At 39.8% G+C, this 21,542-nt stretch overlaps 1 protein-coding gene across 1 annotated transcript in view; it reads right to left on the bottom strand.

Moving 5' to 3' along the window:
* Positions 1–470: 470 nt before the first annotated feature.
* TRMT2B (tRNA methyltransferase 2 homolog B) overlaps positions 471–21,542 on the bottom strand; it is an 88,769-nt gene continuing 67,697 nt past the window's right edge. Inside the window, 1 exon segment of the mRNA XM_037010958.2 lies at positions 471–800. The gene's annotated coding sequence lies outside the window, so the exon portion shown is untranslated.

Here is a 21,542-nt window from a genome sequence, read left to right on the forward strand (position 1 = left end):
AAATAGCTAGGCTTCCTATAATCTTTGATTGCACACATAGTGGATTTGTAACCATCAAGTGACTAAAAAAGCCAATGACCAAAGTGCCTGAGCCAATTTCTCCTAGAGATGTACTCTCATATGTGAAATAGAATATGTATAAGCATGTTTTGTAATATCCAAGGATTGGATGCAACCTAAACATTCACCAATGAAGGACTACTTAAATAAACTCTAGTGCATCTACAAGAGTTATGGACTACTATGCAGCCATGCAGCCATAAAGAAACTCCTTAGGTATGGATATGAAATAGTATTCTATGTATTTAGTGAAAAAAGCAAGGTGCAGAATAGCATTTATGGTATGCTACAATTTGTGTAGAAATTAAGAGTGCACATATACAAATATGTATAGAATACCTCTGGGAGGATACACAAGAAACTGATTACAGTGACTGAGTCCAGGAAAAGGAAATAGACAACTAGAGAGATGGTAGGGAAAATATGTATTCACCTGTACAGAACATAAAGAAAAGAACCTTAACCAAGCATGTCACAAACCCATTTTCTTCAACCATCTCACAGAACCTAAGTGAACAAACTTAGTTTAGGAAGGGCTTCGTTTCTGAAAGCAGAAAGAAGAGTCTTCGGCAATTTCCTGGTTCACCCTTGTCTCACAAATGTGTCAGTGGCTACCATGGGTCTTCTGCTTTTTTTTCCTTCTCTGCCTTCAAGACTTGAAGGTCCACCTTGACAGTTGTTTCAGGCGGCTGACTGTCAAAGGAAAGTGGAGAGTCTAGAAGCTTCTGTACAGGTAAGGCCTGGAAGAAAAGTAAAACAGCAACCAGAGTTAGGCAAGTTTGTACCTAAAGAGACTTCATGGAAAAAGCTGTCACTGCACCCCATGGTACATTGGAAGTCACTGATACCAGGCTACATTACCGTGACAAGAAACTGAATTTCACTTTCATTATCAGTCCCCTAGAAGAACAAAGAGAGTTCATTCTTTTTTTCTGAAATAAATCATAAACAGCATTCATTGAAAGCTAGTGGCAATATGAAAAGTACAAAGTTTAAAAAGATACATAATACATAGCCAGGAACTAACCATGGTCAATACATTCAGTGGGAAGAGCAAAATGATCCTCTATTTGGGCTTATTTTATGAAGGATAATCATATGTCAAATTAAGTGAAGAATTATGCTTTGAAATACAACTCAGCAAGCAAAAAGCCTAGGAGGGCTTGGTTTTAATATTCTGAATGGGCAAATTTAGCACCTTTTTGTGCAATGTAACTGATTAGTTTTAACTATCATACAATTGAATACACTAAAAGAGTATTTAGTTTAAATAATATTAATACCAACATTGAGTGCTTACTATGTGCCAGGTACTATTGTAAATCACTTATGATCTCATTTAATACAATGCCCCTATGAGATAGAAACTGTGATCACCTCCATCTTATAGATAAGGACATTGAAGCACAGAAAAATTAAATGGCTAGTCTAAGCTAAAACAGCTTAGGTAATAAGGCTGGGATTTGACCCCAGAAAGATAGGCTCAGGTGCCTGGATCCTAGTCATTTATAATAGCAAACAAATTGCAGGGAAATATTAGGAATAACTTTGACATTTCCAAGGTTACTAAACAGAAAGAAGATCTGGATTTGTGATGGTTATATCTGACCTACTTCAACAGTCACCTGACTGGTTTCCTTACCTAGTTGCTACATCCTACGCCTTCCCAACTGGCCAAGCTTCCTGTGATACCTCTATCATGTCACTCCTTTGACCAAAAGCTTCTAAGGAATCCCTTCTGCCTATCTAATAGATCTCAAACTTGAATGTACATCACACACACCTGGGAAGCTTGCTTAAAATACTAATTTCCTAAGCTTCAACCCAGAAAATTTAACTTACTAGGTCAGGGTGGGGGAGTGGTGCCAGGGAATTTGTACTGTAAGCAAGCTTTGCAAAACATCGGCCTGTGGGGACAAAGCCCACTTTGTTCTAACATTCAAGGATGTCCATGACCTGGCCCAAGCCTACCAAACTCCCAATATGAATGCTCGATTCCAGAATGGCCATTGTCCTCAGACTTTTCCTATAGGAGGCATTTATAACTTCAAGCCTTTGCCTCCCTACTCCAACCCATCTGGAATGACCTCCTGCCTTGTTTCCTCCTGTCCACACACTATACATCCTTCAAGGTCAAGCCTGAGTTTCACGTGCTAAGACTTGCCTTAAATTCTCTGGCCCAGAAGGATATCACTCTTCTTCTGAACAATTAAGTCTGTACAGTCTGATCCCAGTCCTTTTGGTACTTAACTGATTTCAAAAGTATATGCCTTGCTATCCCAACTGGACTGATGGCTGCCACTACCCACATGTGGCTATTTAAATTAAACAAATTAAGATGAAATAAAATTAAAACTCCAGTTCCTCAGGCACACTTGCCACATTTCAAGGGCTCAACAGCCACATGTGTATTGGTCAGTGCAGAGAGAACATTTTGCATCAGAGAAACTTCTAAATGACAGTGCAGTGAGTCCATGTATGGCTGTCACAGCTGCAGCTACCTTCATGATCTCTCTATGAATATTGCTTACTCAGAAGTAAATATGTATTCTGACCACAGATGGTGATAGATTTTCTTTCTAAACTCTGATTCCCATTTTTAGTAAAATAAGAAGCTCAGAAAATCAGTCTTGACTGTAAACATCACTCAGCATTTTGAATCAAGTCTCAAAACCCTTGCCTTCTCTCAGTTCTCACCCTCCGTGACCTCTCTCTCTGCTGTATTGCCATTATGTAGAGATTTCCCTCTCCTACTTTAAATGTATTCTTTCTTTGCTTCCACGATGCTGTAACAACAAGAATGATCATTGTTAATTTGCTGAGCTCTTACACATGCAGGGACATACCTCAACAACTATATTAGGTAAATACTATTATTCTTGCCATTTTAGAGATTAGGTATATGAAGTTCAAAGAGGTTAACTGATTTGCTCAAGGTCATGGAGGCTAGTAAGTGGTGGTGCTGGGTCTAAAACCCAACTCTCTTTAAAGGCTCTTCTCAAGAGTCATTACTAGATCAAATGCCCCAAATAGGCGGGGCAAACCATCAATTCCAACATCAAAGAATGGAAACAATCCATTCAAGAGTTTCCTCTTCTCTTCCTTCTTTCCCTGCTCTTCTAAAATTCTCTTATCTATCTCACATACCCCTCTGGTAGATTTTCAAGATCTTAACAGCCCATGGAATTTAAAGCCAATTACAAAGTGAGAAAAAAGGAACCACAGTAGGTCAGGGAGAGCAGGGTCCATGCACTGCCCTTTGTTTTCAAGAATTCTGTTTTCTCCTAAATACCCTGTAGGTCCTTAACATTAAAACCTGTGTTGTTCAGGACTTTGAGTTTCGATTCAAGCACTCTGCCAAAGGTCTATTTTAATTACAACCAGAGACCATTTACAACTTTTCTGTTCTCTGTTCTGGGCTTTGTGTCCAGCAGCTGCTCCAGTGCTCGTCAAACATGACAGAGACATGCCGGAGGAGTTCTGCTTTAGGTTGGAATGGTCACCTGCTTACTAGAGTTCACATTACCCTGTCTACTGATACCCTAAAGCACGTCAAATGCAGCATTCCTGGCCCGGAGACAGAGGGTGAGGATATAGAAAAAAAGCATATAGCAACCTTGCCCCCTGCCATAATGAAAAAGAGATGGTTAATCCTGCTGATCCCCCAAACTCACCAGGCTACCCTAATGTGTTCTGAGCTACACAAGGCCGAGCTACTGGAGACAGGGAGCTAAGTTAGTGACTATGCATACCTTTTGGAGTTTGGTCTCCATTACTTAGGTTAAAGAATAAGGACTATGGGAAATCTCTGTACATTTCCCTCAGTTTTGTTGTGAACTTTAAACAGCTGTAAAAAATAAATTCTTAATAAAATAAAAAAGAAGAAAGAATACTGTCTTCTCATCCTAGTCCTTCAACTAACTGACTGAGTGTGTGTGTGTATACAAATATTTAATGAGAACTTTAATGAGAACTTTTTTCCTTTTATTATCTACATATGCACTATAAACATTATAGGGTTTTTTGTTCATATATTTTACACAAATGTAATCATAAAATTTTATGGAATTTTCCCTCAACAGTATGGTTTTGATTCATTTTGCTCTAGTTCTATGTTGCTACATCTAATTATAATTCATTTTAACTGCTTTATGGAATTCCATCTGATGAATACACCATAATTTATGTATTCATTCTGCTGACTAAATGGTCACTACCATTCAGAATGATTATCTGAAAGCACTGCAAAAGGCTAGATTAATCAGAGAGAGACAGACTGAATCATACATATTTAGTCATATTTTATGTCAGGGCTTATTTTATTGTATTCTAAGTATTTGAAAATTGAGACTTCAACTGTATCAGCCAGGGTCCCAGCAGGAAACAGATGGCATTCAGGTTGTTTTTCAGTTTTTACTATCACAACAAAATTCTTCAGTGGACATGTATATATGCATGTGTATGTACCCTTGTGCACACATTGGAGAGTTTCTCTTGATTAAAAATATAAAACTGAAGGGCGGAGCCAAGATGGTGGCGTGAGTAGAGCAGTGGAAATCTCCTCCCAAAAACACATAGAGCTATGAAAATATAACAAACAAAACTCTTCCTAAAATAGAGACCAGAGGACACAGGACAACATCCAGACCACATCCACACATGCAAGAACGCAGCACCTTGCGAAGGGGGTAAGATACAAGACCCGGCCCGGTGGGACCCGAGCGCCCCTCCCCCCGGCTCCCCGCGGGTGGAAAGAAACTGGAGTGGTTTTTTTTTTTTTTTGGCGAGTGCTTTTTGGAAGCCTTAAAGGGACAGGGACCCCGTTGCTAGGGAGGCAGGGTGGCAGGACCGGTGAGCGGTGCCTGGGATCGGCGCCTGAGGACAAAGATCGCGTGTTTTTTGCTACGGGACCGGTAGGCGGGTGCCTGAGACTGGTGCCTGAGGACGGAGGAAATCGCGCATTTTTCCCCTTTTTTTTTCTTTCTCTTTTTGGCGAGTGCTTTTTGGAAGCCTTAAAGGGACAGGGACCCGGTTGCTAGGGAGGCAGAGTGGCGGGACTAGTGAGGGGGTGCCTGGGACCGGCGCCTGAGGACAAAGATTACCGCGTTTTTCCCTACGGGACTGGTGGGCGGGTGCCTGAGACCGGCGCCTGAGGACGGAGGAAATTGCATGCTTTCCCCCTTTTTTTTTTTCTCTTTTTGGTGAGTGCTTTTTGGAAGCCTTAAAGGGACAGGGACCCCGGTGCTAGGAAGGCAGGGTGGCGGGACTGGTGAGCGGGTGCCTGGGACCGGCGCCTGAGGACAAAGACTATCCTGTGTTTTTCCCTGTGAGACCGGCGCCTAAGGACGGAGGAAATCGCGCGTTTTTCCCCTTTTTTTTTCTCTTTTAGGCGAGTGCTTTTTGGAAGCCTTAAAGGGACGGGGACCCTGGTGCTAGGGAGGCAGAGCAGCAGGACCGGTGAGTGGGTGCCTGGGACTGGGGCCTGAGGACAAAGAATATCGCGCGTTTTTCCCTGCGGGACCAGTGGGCAGTTGCCTGAGACCGGTGCCTGAGGATGGAGGAAATCGCGCGTTTTTCCCCTTTTTTTCTCTCTCTTTTTGGCAAGTGCTTTTTGGAAGCCTTAAAGGGACAGGGATCCCATTGCTAGGGAGGCAGAGCAGCAGGAGCGGTGAGAGGGTGCCTGGGACTGGCGCCTGAAGACAAAGAATATCGTGCATTTTTCCCTGTGGGACTGGTGGGCGGGTGCTTTTTGGAAGTCTTGAAGAGACAGGGACCCCGGTGCTAGGGAGGCAGGGCAGCAGGACCAGTGAGCGGGTGACTGGGACCAGCGCCTGAGGAAAAAAAAAAAAATCGCGTGTTTTCTCCTTTTTTTTTTTTTTTTTTCTGTTCCCTCTCTCATTGTTGCTGTCGTTGTTTTGGTTTGGAGAGTGCTTTTTGGAAGTCTTAAAGGGGCAGGACAGGACACTTAAACCAGAGGCAGGGAATCTTAGGATCTCTGGGCACTCTAACACCCTGGGCAACAGGGAGCACAGAGGGCCCTTACAGAGAAAAATAGCCTCCCAGCCACTCCCCCTCCAACGGGGCTCCACCACTTTGGAGGAGCAGCCCCAGCCAAGCCACGCCCACAGAAACAGCGGAGATAAACTCCATAGCAAACCGGCAGGTAGCAGAAGCCCTGTCTGCGCACAGCTGACAAGCATAAGCCACTAGAGGTCGCTATTCTCCCAGGAGAGGAAGGCCACAAACCAACAAGAAGGGAAGCTCTTCCAGCGGTCACTCATACCAGCTCTGCAAACTCTCTATGACCATGAAAAGGCAAAACTACAGGCAGACAAAGATCACAGAGACAACACCTGAGAAGGAGACAGACCTAACCAGTCCTCCTGAAAAAGAATTCAAAATAAAAATCATGAACATGCTGACGAGATGCAGAGAAAAATGCAAGAGCAATGGGATGAGATGCAGAGAAAAATGCAAGAGCAATGGGATGAAGTCCGGAGGGAGATCACAGATGTCAGGAAGGAGATCACAGAAGTGAAACAATCCCTGGAAGGATTTATAAGCAGAATGGATAAGATGCAAGAGACCATTGAAGGAATAGAAGCCAGAGAGCAGGAACGTATAGAAGCTGACATAGAGAGAGATAAAAGGATCTCCAGGAATGAAACAACACTAAGAGAAATATGTGACCAAACCAAAAGGGATAATATTCGTATTATAGGGGTACCAGAAAAAGAAGAAAGAGGAAAAGGGATAGAAAGTCTCTTTGAAGAAATAATTGCTGAAAACTTCCCCAAACTGGGGGAGGAAATAATCGAACAGACCAAGGAATTACACAGAACCCCCAACAGAAAGGATCCAAGGAGGACAACACCAACACACATAGTAATTAAAATGGCAAGGATCAAGGACAAGGAAAGAGTTTTAAAGGCAGCTAGAGAGAAAAAGGTCACCTATAAAGGAAAACCCATCAGGCTAACATCAGACTTCTCGACAGAAACCCTACAGGCCAGAAGAGAATGGCATGATATACTTAATGCAATGAAACAGAAGGGCCTTGAACCAAGGATACTGTATCCAGCATGACTTTCATTTAAATATGATGGCGGGATTAAACAATTCCCAGACAAGCAAAAGCTGAGGGATTTTGCTTCCCACAAAACACCTCTACAGGGCATCCTACAGGGACTGCTCTAGATGGGAGCACTCCTAAAAAGAGCACAGAACAAAACACACAACATATGAAGAATGGAGGAGGAGGAATAAGAAGGGAGAGAAGAAAAGAATCTCCAGACAGTGTATATAACAGCTCAATAAGCGAGCTAAGTTAGGCAGTAAGATACTAAAGAAGCTAACCTTGAACCTTTGGTAACCACGAATCTAAAGCCTGCAATGGCAATAAGTACATATCTCTCAATAGTCACCCTAAATGTAAATGGACTTAACGCACCAATCAAAAGACACAGAGTAATAGAATGGATAAAAAAGCAAGACCCATCTATATGCTGCTTACAAGAAACTCACCTTAAACCCAAAGATACGCATAGACTAAAAGTCAAGGGATGGAAAAACATATTTCAGGCAAACAACAGTGAGAAGAAAGCAGGGGTTGCAGGACTAATATCAGACAAAATAGACTTCAGAACAAAGAAAGTAACAAGAGATAAAGAAGGATACTACATAATGATAAAGGGCTCAGTCCAACAAGAGGATATAACCATTCTAAATATATATGCACCCAATACAGGAGCACCAGCATATGTGAAGCAAATACTAACAGAACTAAAGAGGGAAATAGACTGCAATGCATTCATTCTAGGAGACTTCAACACACCACTCACCCCAAAGGATAGATCCACAGGGCAGAAAATAAGTAAGGACACACAGGCACTGAACAACACACTAGAACAGATGGACCTAATAGACATCTATAGAACTCTACATCCAAAAGCAACAGGATATACATTCTTCTCAAGTGCACATGGAACATTCTCCAGAATAGACCACATACTAGCTCACAAAAAGAGCCTCAGTAAATTCCAAAATATTGAAATTCTAGCAACCAATTTTTCAGACCACAAAGGTATAAAACTAGAAATAAATTCTACAAAGAAAACAAAAAGCCTCACAAACACATGGAGGCTTAACAACATGGTCCTAAATAATCAATGGATCACTGAACAAATCAAAATAGAGATCAAGGAATATATAGAAACAAATGACAACAACAACACTAAGCCCCAACTTCTCTGGGACACAGCGAAAGCAGTCTTAAGAGGAAAGTATATAGCAATCCAGGCACACTTGAAGAAGGAAGAACAATCCCAAATGAATAGTCTAACATCACAATTATCAAAACTGGAAAAAGAAGAACAAATGAGGCCTAAAGTCAGCAGAAGGAGGGACATAATAAAGATCAGAGAAGAAATAAACAAAATTGAGAAGAATAAATCAATAGAAAAAATCAACAAAACCAAGAGCTGGTTCTTTGAGAGAGTAAACAAAATAGATAAGCCTCTAGCCCAACTTATTAAGAGAAAAAGAGAATCAACACAAATCAACATAATCAGAAATGAGAATGGAAAAATCACGACAGACTCCACAGAAATACAAAGAATTATTAAAGACTACTATGAAAACCTATATGCCAACAAGGTGGAAAACCTAGAAGAAATGGACAACTTCCTAGAAAAATACAACCTCCCAAGACTGACCAAGGAAGAAACACAAAAGTTAAACAAACCAATTACGAGCAAAGAAATTGAAACGGTAATCAAAAAACTACCCAAGAAGAAAACCCCAGGGCCAGACGGATTTACCTCAGAATTTTATCAGACACACAGAGAAAACATAATACCCATTCTCCTTAAAGTGTTCCAAAAAATAGAAGAAGAGGGAATACTCCCAAACTCATTCTATGAAGCCAACATCACCCTAATACCAAAACCAGGCAAAGACCCCACCAAAAAAGAAAATTACAGACCAATATCCCTGATGAACGTAGATGCAAAAATACTCAATAAAATATTAGCAAACAGAAATCAACAGTATATCAAAAGGATCATACACCATGACCAAGTGGGGTTCATCCCAGGGATGCAAGGATGGTACAACATTCGAAAATCCATCAACATCATCCACCACATCAACAAAAAGAAAGACAAAAACCACATGATCATCTCCATAGATGTTGAAAAAGCATTTGACAAAATTCAACATCCATTCATGATAAAAACTCTCAGCAAAATGGGAATAGAGGGCAAGTACCTCAACATAATAAAGGCCATATATGATAAACCCACAGCCAGCATTATACTGAACAGCGAGAAGCTGAAAGCATTTCCTCTGAGATCGGGAACCAGACAGGGATGCCCACTCTCCCCACTGTTATTTAACATAGTACTGTAGGTCCTAGCCACGGCAATCAGACAAAACAAAGAAATACAAGGAATCCAGATTGGTAAAGAAGAAGTTAAACTGTCACTATTTGCAGATGATATGATACTGTACATAAAAAACCCTAAAGACTCCACTCCAAAACTACTAGAACTGATATCGGAATACAGCAAAGTTTCAGGATACAAAATTAACACACAGAAATCTGTAGCTTTCCTATACACTAACAATGAATCAATAGAAAGAGAAATCAGGAAAACAATTCCATTCACCATTGCATCAAAAAGAATAAAATACCTAGGAATAAACCTAACCAAAGAAGTGAAAGACTTATACTCTGAAAACTACAAGTCACTCTTAAGAGAAATTAAAGGGGACACTAATAAATGGAAACTCATCCCATGCTCATGGCTAGGAAGAATTAATATCATCAAAATGGCCATCCTGCCCAAAGCAATATACAGATTTGATGCAATCCCTCTCAAATTACCAGCAACATTCTTCAATGAATTGGAACAAATAATTCAAAAATTCATATGGAAACACCAAAGACCCCGAATAGCCAAAGCAATCCTGAAAAAGAAGAATAAAGTAGGGGGGATCTCACTCCCCAACTTCAAGCTCTACTACAAAGCCATAGTAATCACGACAATTTGGTACTGGCACAAGAACAGAGCCACAGACCAGTGGAACAGATTAGAGACTCCAGACATTAACCCAAACAAATATGGTCAATTAATATTTGATAAAGGAGCCAAGGACATACAATGGCAAAATGACAGTCTCTTCAACAGATGGTGTTGGCAAAACTGGACAGCTACATGTAGGAGAATGAAACTGGACCATTGTCTAACCCCATATACAAAGGTAAACTCAAAATGGATCAAAGACCTGAATGTAAGTCATGAAACCATTAAACTCTTGGAAAAAAACATAGGCAAAAACCTCTTAGACATAAACATGCGTGACCTCTTCTTGAACATATCTCCCCGGGCAAGGAAAACAACAGCAAAAATGAGCAAGTGGGACTACATTAAGCTGAAAAGCTTCTGTACAGTGAAAGACACCATCAATAGAACAAAAAGGAACCCTACAGTATGGGAGAATATATTTGAAAATGACAGATCCGATAAAGGCTTGACGTCCAGAATATATAAAGAGCTCACACTCCTCAACAAACAAAAAACAAAAAATCCAATTTAAAAATGGGCAGAGGAACTGAACATACAGTTCTCTAAAAAAGAAATACAGATGGCCAAGAGACACATGAAAAGATGCTCCACATAGCTAATTATCAGAGAAATGCAAATTAAAACTACAATGAGGTATCACCTCACACCAGTAAGGATGGCTGCCATCCAAAAGACAAACAACAACAAATGTTGGCGAGGCTGTGGAGAAAGGGGAACCCTCCTACACTGCTGGTGGGAATGTAAATTAGTTCAACCATTGTGGAAAGCAGTTTGGAGGTTCATCAAAATGCTCAAACACAGACCTACCATTTGACCCAGGAATTCCACTCCTAGGAATTTACCCTAAGAACGCAGCAATCAAGTTTGAGAAAGACAGATGCACCCCTATGTTTATTGCAGCACTATTTACAATAGCCAAGAATTGGAAGCAACCTAAATGTCCATCGGTAGATGAATGGATAAAGAAGATGTGGTACATATACACAATGGAATACTACTCAGCCATAAGAAGTGGAAAAATCCAACCATTTGCAGCAACATGGATGGAGCTGGAGAGTATTATGCTCAGTGAAATAAGCCAAGTGGAGAAAGAGAAATACCAAATGATTTCACTCATCTGAGGAGTATAAGAACAAAGGAAAAACTGAAGGAACAAAACAGCAGCGGAATTACAGAACCCAAAAATGGACTAATAGGTACCAAAGGGAAAGGAACTGGGGACGATGGGTGGGCAGGGAGGGATAAGGGGGGGGAAGAAGAAGGGGGGTATTAAGATTAGCATGCATGGGGGGGAGGGAGAAAGGGGAGGGTGGGCTGCACAACACAGAGAGGACAAGTAGGGATTCTACAACATTTTGCTAAGCTGATGGACAGTAACCATAATGTGGTTGTTAGGGGGGACCTGATATAGGGGAGAACATAGTAAACATAGTACTCTTCATGTAAGTGTAGATTAAAGATTAAAAAAAAAAGAAAGAAAGAAAGAAAGAAAAGGGAGATTACTCCTTGATAGGATAAAACTATTGGTAAATCAAAGATCAACGCATGCTTTAAATATCCTTAATGTTGATCACTTAAAGGGTGTCAGATGATCAGCTATGGAGGTACTCTTTTGTGATAATATTCCTTTCTCTTAATAAAAAAAAAAAAAAGCAGTTACTGTGTGCTGACCTCCAATGAGTTCTGCACAGTGTTATAGAGGACATGTCAAAGTGTGGGCAAAGAGTCTGTTTGTTTCTATGCAGAAGATCAAGGCCTAGCTTGGATACCCAGAAAATAAACTAAGATACGATATGAGGAGGAGCTTCCGGCATCAGCACTCTCTGGAGGACTCGTGCCGGGGGATGATCATCATAAAGCCTCCACAGGGATCCGGGCGATGCTGCGGTCGTGGCTGCGTCCACCCCACCGTTTCCTGGACTTGCCATTGGAATGAGGAGGGAGATGTCTAGGGTGGCATGTGCATACAGTGAGACAACGAATTTGACTGGATCTGTACTGTTGGAACTCAACCAGGAGTTGGAAGGGGTGCAAGGTGTAGCTCTCCAAAATCTTATGACTATAGACTATCTACAGTTAAAGGACATATGGGAGGTGAACAGATCCCAGAAATGGGCTGCTTTAATTTGTCTGATTTCTCTCAGACTGTTCAAGTACAGTTGGACAATATCCATCATATCATAGACAAATTTTCACAAATGCCTAGGGTGCCTAAATGGTTTTCTTGGCTTCACTGGAGAAGGATGGTAATGATAGATTTGCTTTGTTTATGTCACCGTATTCCTATTATGTTAATATGTGTGTACAAATTAATTAGTAGTTTAAAACCTATACATACTTAAGGTACTCTACAAGAAGATATGTCAAAGAAATAATCAATCCTCCCATGTTTTCTTCCATATGCTACCTCTATAGCTTTTCTTCTTCCTTCCTAATTACAACCCTTAAATAGAATTCGTGCCTCATATCGAAGTTACCGAGTATCATAATTCCTCCAGGTGGTAAAGATACCTCGAGACAAGTGCTGGGCATAGAAGCCACAGGGCATAAATCTGCAAAGAAGTAAAAAGCTAACCTTTGCAAACAATATGGCTTCTTTCTCACTTACCAACTTTACATTTCCCTGTATGGCCCCGGAAGATGACTGGTTAGCCAGAGACGGGTAAGATTCCTCAAGGGAGGAACAACCTAAGACAGGCACAGTTGCAGGGAGGCCATCAGGTGAGAAATTGGGGATCAACAGAGGTGAGGCTCAGAACCTCATCCCCCCTGCTTTGAGAGAAATCTTCTGCATTCGTGGATGGTTTATTGCCCTTGTCTAGCTTGGATTAACACATAGTCTACAGGCACACACCTGATCATCTACAATTGCTCTTCTACAACACTAAACTATGTTTTCTACCTTTATCTTGCATCTACCTACCACTTCAGCATTTTATTAAAAATAAAAATAATAATAATAATAAAGGGAGAAATGTGGGATCAACATATAAATCAAGTATAAAAATCAAATGAATATTCATATTTGACCTGATTGTTTATAGTTCATAATGTGTGATCAAAACCGAAAGTTTCTGTGATGAATACCCTTGTACTGTTCACCATGTAAGAATTTATTCACTATGTAAGAATTCGTTCACCATGTAAGAACTTGTTCGTTATGCTTCAGAAGATTGGAAGACTGATGAGAATTAGGCTTGAGATGGATTAATGATTGTACATTGAGCATTGACCTCCCTATACTGAATTTTATTGTTGTTAACAACCATTTGATCAATAAATATGAGAGATGCCCTCTCAAAAAAAAAAAATACAAAACTGGAATTACTTGGCCATAGGGTATGTGTAAGTTCATTGAGTAGATAATGCCAAATAGTTTTCCAAAGTACTTGTACCAATTTACACTACCACCATAGTGGATGAAAGTTCCAGTTGATCCACATCTTCATTAATATGTGGTATTGTCAGTCTTTTTTCACTTTAGCCACTCTGATGTGTAAGCAGTGGTACATCATTGTGGTTTTAGTTTAAATTGCCTTGATAACTAGTGAGATGGAGCACATTTCATAGGTGTATCATCTGATATGCTTTCTTAAAGCAGTTATAGACAGGGACAAGAAAGGAGTAAGAGGAAGGACATGGTGGGTAGTGACTAAAGAAAGGATGGGGGTAGGAAGTGGACACTGTAGAAAGGAGAGCCTGAGGGCATTAAATCAAACTTTCTGAGCAGACCAGTTTTTCTGAGGACCAGGCAAATATACACAGATTTGGAAGTCTCTTAAGTGGAGCAGCTACAGGTGCTATAAAGGTGCTTGTAAAAGCTTATGTAAAACATGTTTGAAGTCTGACCATATAAAACCCCTGGCAGCAACCTATGTTCAAGCTCTCCTTTCCACAACAGCAGCAGCTCTGGCCACTACTTCCTGGCATCTCACACCAGATTATGTTCCTGACTGGCTTTCAATGCCCTTGTCCCAAAAATGACAGCACTGGCTTTGCAGATTCCAGCTAGAAGGCCATATGCCAATGTTAAAAAGCACAGAATGGTAAATATTCTTCCCCCACAGCTTTACTGAAGTATGACTGACAAAATAAAATTGTATATATTTAATGTGTACAATGTGATGTTTTGATATACATATACATTGTGAAATAATTACTGCAACCAAGCTAATTTCCATATCCATCACCTCATATAGTTACTTTTTTTTTTCAGTAAATGTTCTTTTTACCTAGTACCAAAGAGAAGTTTCTCCAGTAGTCAAGCTGCACAGCAACAGGTGCAAGTGAAACTTTCAAGTGTATGTGAATCCCCTGGGGAATCGTTAATCTGATTCAGTAGGTGAATGGTGAAGCCTAAGATTCTGCTAATCTAACAAGCTCCTGGATGCTGCTGATCTGAGGAGCATGCTTTGAGTTTTAGCACATGAGCTATGCTTATAGCCCAGCTCTTCTTTCTTAGCTGTGAAATGTCTGACAAGCTATTTAATCTCTCTGAGACTTCTTTTCATTGCCTATAAAAAACATTACCTACTTTATAGGGTTGTTGTGGAGGTTAAGTGAAATAATGGTTGGAAAGAGTAAGTAATTAATAAATGCCAGCTTTTGTCAATATTCAGTGAACTGGCACTCCTACACATCTATAATACTCTGAAGACTGCCATTCAGAATGATGATCTGGGACCACTGCAAAAGGCTAGATTAATCAGAGAGAGAAAGACTGAATCACATTTAGTCATATTTTATGTCAGGGTTATTTTATTGTATTCTAAATGTTTGAAAATTGAGATTTCAACTTTTTCAGCCAGGGTCCCAGCAGGAAACAGATGGCATGCTCAAATTAGCACAGTTAGTGGGAAGCTTAACAAAAGGACTATCTGCAAAGGTGTGAGCAGGGTATAGGAAAACCAAGAAGGATACACAGTGCAGTAACTTAAGGCTGACCATCCCTATTCCCAAAAGGATGAAGAGAGGGAACAGACACTAGAAAAAAAATGTGGCATGGAAAGGGCCCCCTTGAGAGGAACTGTGACCCTTAGTTAACAGACAGCAGCCAGCCTGTGGTGATCCTGCAAGAAAGAAGCCAGGAATAAGCACCCTGACCCCAGTTTATTCCCTCCCTTTGATGTCTGACCAGGGATCTCCACTGCCCACACCTTACCAGCAGCCATGAAGGGAAGGGAACTCACTGATGTAATCCATATAGATTACTCCTGGGGCACAGACCAGGCTATGAAAGGGTAGAAAGTGGATCTGGAGGGGTAAGCAGAGTTATCTGGCTCACCGTCTGTGACACTTATATTAAACCAAACTATTATCCAAAAGAGAACATTGTATTCCTCTGATCAGCCAAGAAAACAGACTACAGCACTGGACAAAGCCAAATTCAACTAGTTTATCACTAAATGAGGAGTAATAACTTCCAGAGTATCTCCCTCTTGGATGTCCTATAACCATCCAAAATGCAACACAGGTAAAACTGAAATCATCTTCCTCTTCTACCATAACTCAACTTTCCCATTTCCATCAATGGTAGCCTTCGAGATGCCAGTCTCTCAGTCTTCCATTTCCTCTCTGCATATTTAAATCTCACCTATCCTTTACAGTTCTAGTTCAAATACTTCTCCTCCTCCAAGAGGTCTTCTCCCAACTCGTTTAGCCTACACTGATTTCCCTTTTCTCTGAACCCACACGATCAGTAATTAGTCACTACTGTCAGATATTGCTATTTAACTGGTTTGAGTATACATACCAACTAGATACTATACTTCTTGAATGCAGGAACTATGTCTTAACTTTCCTTTTTTTCTCTTTGTCAAGTCTAAGTATCTTGAGACTTACTGAATGTAAGTACACAATAAATGACTGAAGAATGGTAACACGGAAAGAATAGCAGGGGACCAAATAACTAATTGCATTTTTCTATAAGAGCTTCACAAAAGGCCTAATACTTTCAGGACCTGCTTGGCCTTATGTATAAATATACAGGTATGAAGGACTGCTCTGCCTCCCATCTATCTACTTGGTATTTTAAAAACATTAGACATATGGAACCACAAAAGACCCTGAATAGCCAAAGCAATCATGACAAGGAAGAGTAAAGCAGGAGGGATCTCGCTTCCCAACTTCAAGCTCTACTACAAAATCACAGCAATCAAGACAATTTGATACTGGCACAAGAACAGACCCATAGAACCAGTGGAAAAGAATAGAGACTCCAGATACTAACCCAAACATATATGGTCAATTAATATATGATAAAGGAGCCATGGAAATACAATGGGGAAATGACAGCCCCTTCAACAGTTGGTGTTGGCAAAACTGGACAGCTACACATAAGAGAATGAAACTGGATCATTTTCTGACCCCATACACAAAAGTAAATTCGAAATGGAACAAAAACCTGAATGTAAGTCATAAAACCATAAAACTCTTAGAAGAAAACATAGGCAAAAATCTTTTGGAAACATAATGAAAAAGGGCTCAGTCCAACAAGAGGATATAACCATTATAAATATATATACATCCAACACAGGAGCACCAGCATTTGTGAAACAAATACTAACAGAACTAAAGGAGGAAATAGAATGTAATGCATTCATTTTAGGACATTACAACACACCACTTACTGCAAAGCATACACCCACTAGACAGAAAATAAGTAAGGACACGGACGTACTGAACAACAAACTAGAATAGATGGACTGAATAGATATATATAGAACTCTACATCCAAAAGCAACAGGATACACATTCCTCTCAAGTGCACATGGAACATTCTCCAGAATGGACCACATACTAACCCACAAAAGGAGCCTCAGTAAATTCAAAAAGATTGAAATTCTACCAACCAACTTTTCACACCACAAAGGTATAAAACCAGAAATAAATTGTACAAAGAAAACAAAAAGGCTCACAAACACAAGGAGGCTTAACAACATGCTCCTAAATAATCAATGGATCAATGAACAAATTAAAATAGAGATCCAGCAATATATGGAAACAAATGACAACAACAACACAAAGCCCCAACTTCTGTGGGACTCAGCAAAAGCAGTCTTAAGAGGAAAGTATATAGCAATTCAGGCATACTTAAAGAAGGAAGAACAATCCCAAATGAATAGTCTAATGTCACAATTATCGAAATTTGAAAAAGAAGAACAAATGAGGCCTAAAGTCAGCTGAAGGAGGGACATAATAAAGATCAGAGAAGAAATAAATACAATTGAGAAGAATAAATCAATAGAAAAAATCAATGAAACCAAGAGCTGGTTCTTTGAGAAAATAAACAAAATAGATAAGCCTCTAGCCAAACTTATTAAGACAAAAAGAGAATCAACACACATCAAGAGAATCAGAAATGAGAAAGGAAAAATCATGACAGACACCACAGAAATACAAAGAATTATTAGAGGATACTGTGAAAACCTATATGCTAACAAGCTGGAAAACCTAGAAGAAATGGACTTCCTAGAAAAACACAACCTTCCAATACTGACCAAAGAAGAAACACAAAATTGAAACAAACCAATTATGAGCAAAGAAATTGAAGTGGTAATCAAAAAACTACCCAACGGATTTACCTCGGACTTTTGTTAGACATACAGAGAAGACATAATACCAATTCTCCTTAAAGTTTTCCAAAAAATAGAAGAGGAGGGAATACTCCCAAACTCATTCTATGAAGCCAACATCACCCTAATACCAAAACCAGGCAAAGACCCCACCAAAAAAGAAAATTACAGACTAATATCCCTGATGAACGTGGATGCAAAAATACTCAACAAAATACTAGCACACCGAATTCAAAAATACATCAAGAGGATCATACACCATGATCAAGTGGGATTCATCCCAGGGATGCAAGGATAGTACAACATTCGAAAATCCATCAACATCATCCATCACATAAACAAAAAGAAGGACAGAAACCACATGATCATTTCCATACACACTGAAAAAGCATTCAACAAAATTCAACATCCATTCATGGTAAGAATTCTCAATAAAATGGTTATAGAGGGCAAGTACCTCAACATAATAAAGGCCATATGTGATAAACCCACAGCCAACATCATACTGAACAGCGAGAAGCTGAAAGTTTTTCTTCTGAGATCGGGAACAAGACAGGGATGCCCACTCTACCCACTGTTATTTAACATAGTACTAGAGGTCCTAGCCATGGCAATTAGACAAAACAAATACAAGAAATCCATATTGGGAGGGAACAAGTCAAACTGCCATTATTTGCAGATGACACGATATTGTACATAAAAAACCCTAAAGACTCCACTCCAAAACTACAAGAACTGATATCAGAATACAGCAAAGTTGCAGGATACAAAATTACACACAGAAATCTGTGGCTCTCCTATACACTAACAATGAACCAATAGAAAGAGAAATCAGGAAAACAATTCTATTCACAATTGCATCAAAAAGAATAAAATACTTAGGAATAAACCTAACCAAAGAAGTGAAAGACTATACCATGAAAACTATAAGACACTCTTAAGAGAAATTAAAGAGGACACTAACAAATGGAAACTCATCCCATGCTCATGGCTAGGAAGAATTAATATAATCAAAATGGCCATCCTGCCCAAGGCAATATACAGATTTGATGCAATCCCTATCAAAACACCAACAGCATTCTTCAAACAACTGAAACAAATAGTTCAAAAATTCATATGGAAACACCAAAGACCCCGAACAGCCAAAACAATCCTGAGAAGGAAGAATAAAGTGGGGAGGATCTTGCTCCCCAACTTCAAGCTCTACTACAAAGCCACGGTAATCAAGACAGTTTGGTACTGGCACAAGAACAGAGCCACAGATCAGTGGAACAGAATAGAGACTCCAGACATTAACCCAAACATATATGGTCAATTAATATTTGAAAAAGGAGCCATGGACATACAATGGGGAAATGATAGTCTCTTCAACAGATGGTGCTGGCAAAACTGGACAGCTACATGTAAGAGAATGAAACTGGACCAATGTCTAACCCCATACACAAAAGTAAACTCCAAATGGATCAAAGACCTGAATGTAAGTCATGAAACCATAAAACTCTTAGAAAAAATCATAGGCAAAAATCTCTTGGACATAAACATTAGTGACTTCTTCATGAACATATCTCCCCAGACAAGGAAAACAAAAGCAAAAATGAACAAGTGGGACTATATTAAGCTGAACACCTTCTGTACAGCAAAGGAAACCATCAATAGAACAAAAAAGTTCCCTACAGTATGGGAGAATATATTCATAAATGACAGATCTGGTAAAGGCTTGACATCCAAAATATATAAAGAGCTCACGCACCTCAAAAAACAGAAAGCAAATAATCCAATTAAAAAATGGGCAGAGGTACTGAACAGACAGTTCTCCAAAGAAATCCAGATGGCCAACAGACACATGAAAAGATGCTCCACATCACTAGTCATCAGAGAAATGCAGATTAAAACCACAATGACATATCACCTCACACCAGTAAGGATCGCCATCATCCAAAAGACAAGCAGCAACAAATGTTGGCGAGGTTGTGGAGAAAGGGGAACCCTCCTACACTGCTGGTGGGAACGTAAATTAGTTCAACCATTGTGGAAAGCAGTATGGAGGTTCCTCAGAATGCTCAAAATAGAAATACCATTTGACCCAGGAATTCCACTTCTAGGAATTTACCCTAAGAATGCAGCACTCCAGTTTGAAAAAGACAGATGCACCCCTATGTTTATCGCTGCACTGTTTACAATAGCCAAGAAATGGAAGCAACCTAAATGTCCATCAGTAGATGAATGGATAAAGAAGAGGTGGTACATATACGCAATGGAATATTACGCAGCCCTAAGAAAAAAACAGATCCTACCATTCGCAACAACATGGATGGAGCTAGAGGGTATTATGCTCAGTGAAATAAGCCAAGCGGAGAAGGACAAGTACCAAATGACTTCACTCATATGTGGAGCATAAGAACAAAGGAAAACTGAAGGAACAAAACAGCAGCAAAATCACAGAACCCAAGAATGGACTAATAGTTACCAAAGGGAAAGGGACTGGGGATGATGGGTGGGAAGTGAGGGATAAGTGCGGGGAAAAAGAAAGAGGGTATTACGATTAGCATGTATAGTGCATGGGGGACATGGGGAGGGCTGTGCAACACAGAGAAGACAAGTAGTGATTTTACAGCATCTTACTATGCAGATGGACAGTGACTGTGAAGGGGTATGTTGGGGGGACTTGGTGAAGGGGGGAACCTAGTAAACATAATGTTCTCTCTGTAATTGTAGACTAATGATACCAAAATAAAAATAAAAATAAAAAATAAAAAATAAAATTAAAAAAAAGAATACTTTACACAGCAAGATTATCACTTAAATTTGAAGGAGGGATTCAACAATTTCCAGATAAGCAAAAGCTGAGAGAATTCACCTCCCACAAACCATCTCTACAGTGTATTTTGGAGGGACTGCTATAGATGGAAGTGTTCCTAAGTCCAAAGAGCTGTCACCATAGGAAATAAAAACACATTTGATAAAGTAGAACAATTAATTGTTAAGCAGATGCAAAACTAAATCAACTCCCCCCAAAGTCAGTCAAGGCATAGACAAAGAGTACACAATATGACACCTAATATGTAAAGAATGGAGGAGGAAAAAAAGGAGGGGGAAAAAAAGAGCCTTTAGATTGTATTTGTAATAGCATACTGAGTTAAGTTAGACTGTTAGATAGTAATGAAGTTACCCTTGAACATTTGGAAACCACGAATCTAAAGCCTGCAATAGAAATAAGTACATACCTATCGATAATCGATAATCACCCTAAAGGTAAATGGTCTGAATGCATGAATCAAAAGACACAGTCACTAACTGGATAAAAAACAAGACCCATCTATATGCTGCCTACAAGAGACTCACTTCAAACCCAAGGACATACACAGACTGAAAGTGAAAGGATGAAATAGATATTTCATTCAAATATTAGGGAGAAAAAAGCAGGAGTTGCGGTACTTGTACCAGACAAAAGAGATTTCAAAACAAAGAAAGTAACAAGAGGCAAAGAAGTACATTACATAATAATAAAAGAGTCAGTTGAACAAGAGGACATAACCATTATAAATATCTATGCACCCAATAAAGGAGCACCAACATATGTGAAATGAATACTAACAGGACTGAAGTGGGGAATTGAATGCAATGCATTTATTTTAGGAGACTTCAACACTCCCCTCACTCTGAAGGACAGATCAACCAGACAGAAAATAAGAGAGACAGAGGCACTGAACAACACATTGGAAGAGAAGGATCTAACAGACATCTACAGAACAAACTCCACCCAAAAGCAGCAGGATACACATTCTTCTAAAGTGCACATGGAACATTTTCAAGAATAGAT

This window comes from Manis javanica, chromosome X (genome assembly GCF_040802235.1).
Source record: "Manis javanica isolate MJ-LG chromosome X, MJ_LKY, whole genome shotgun sequence".
NCBI lineage: Eukaryota > Metazoa > Chordata > Mammalia > Pholidota > Manidae > Manis > Manis javanica.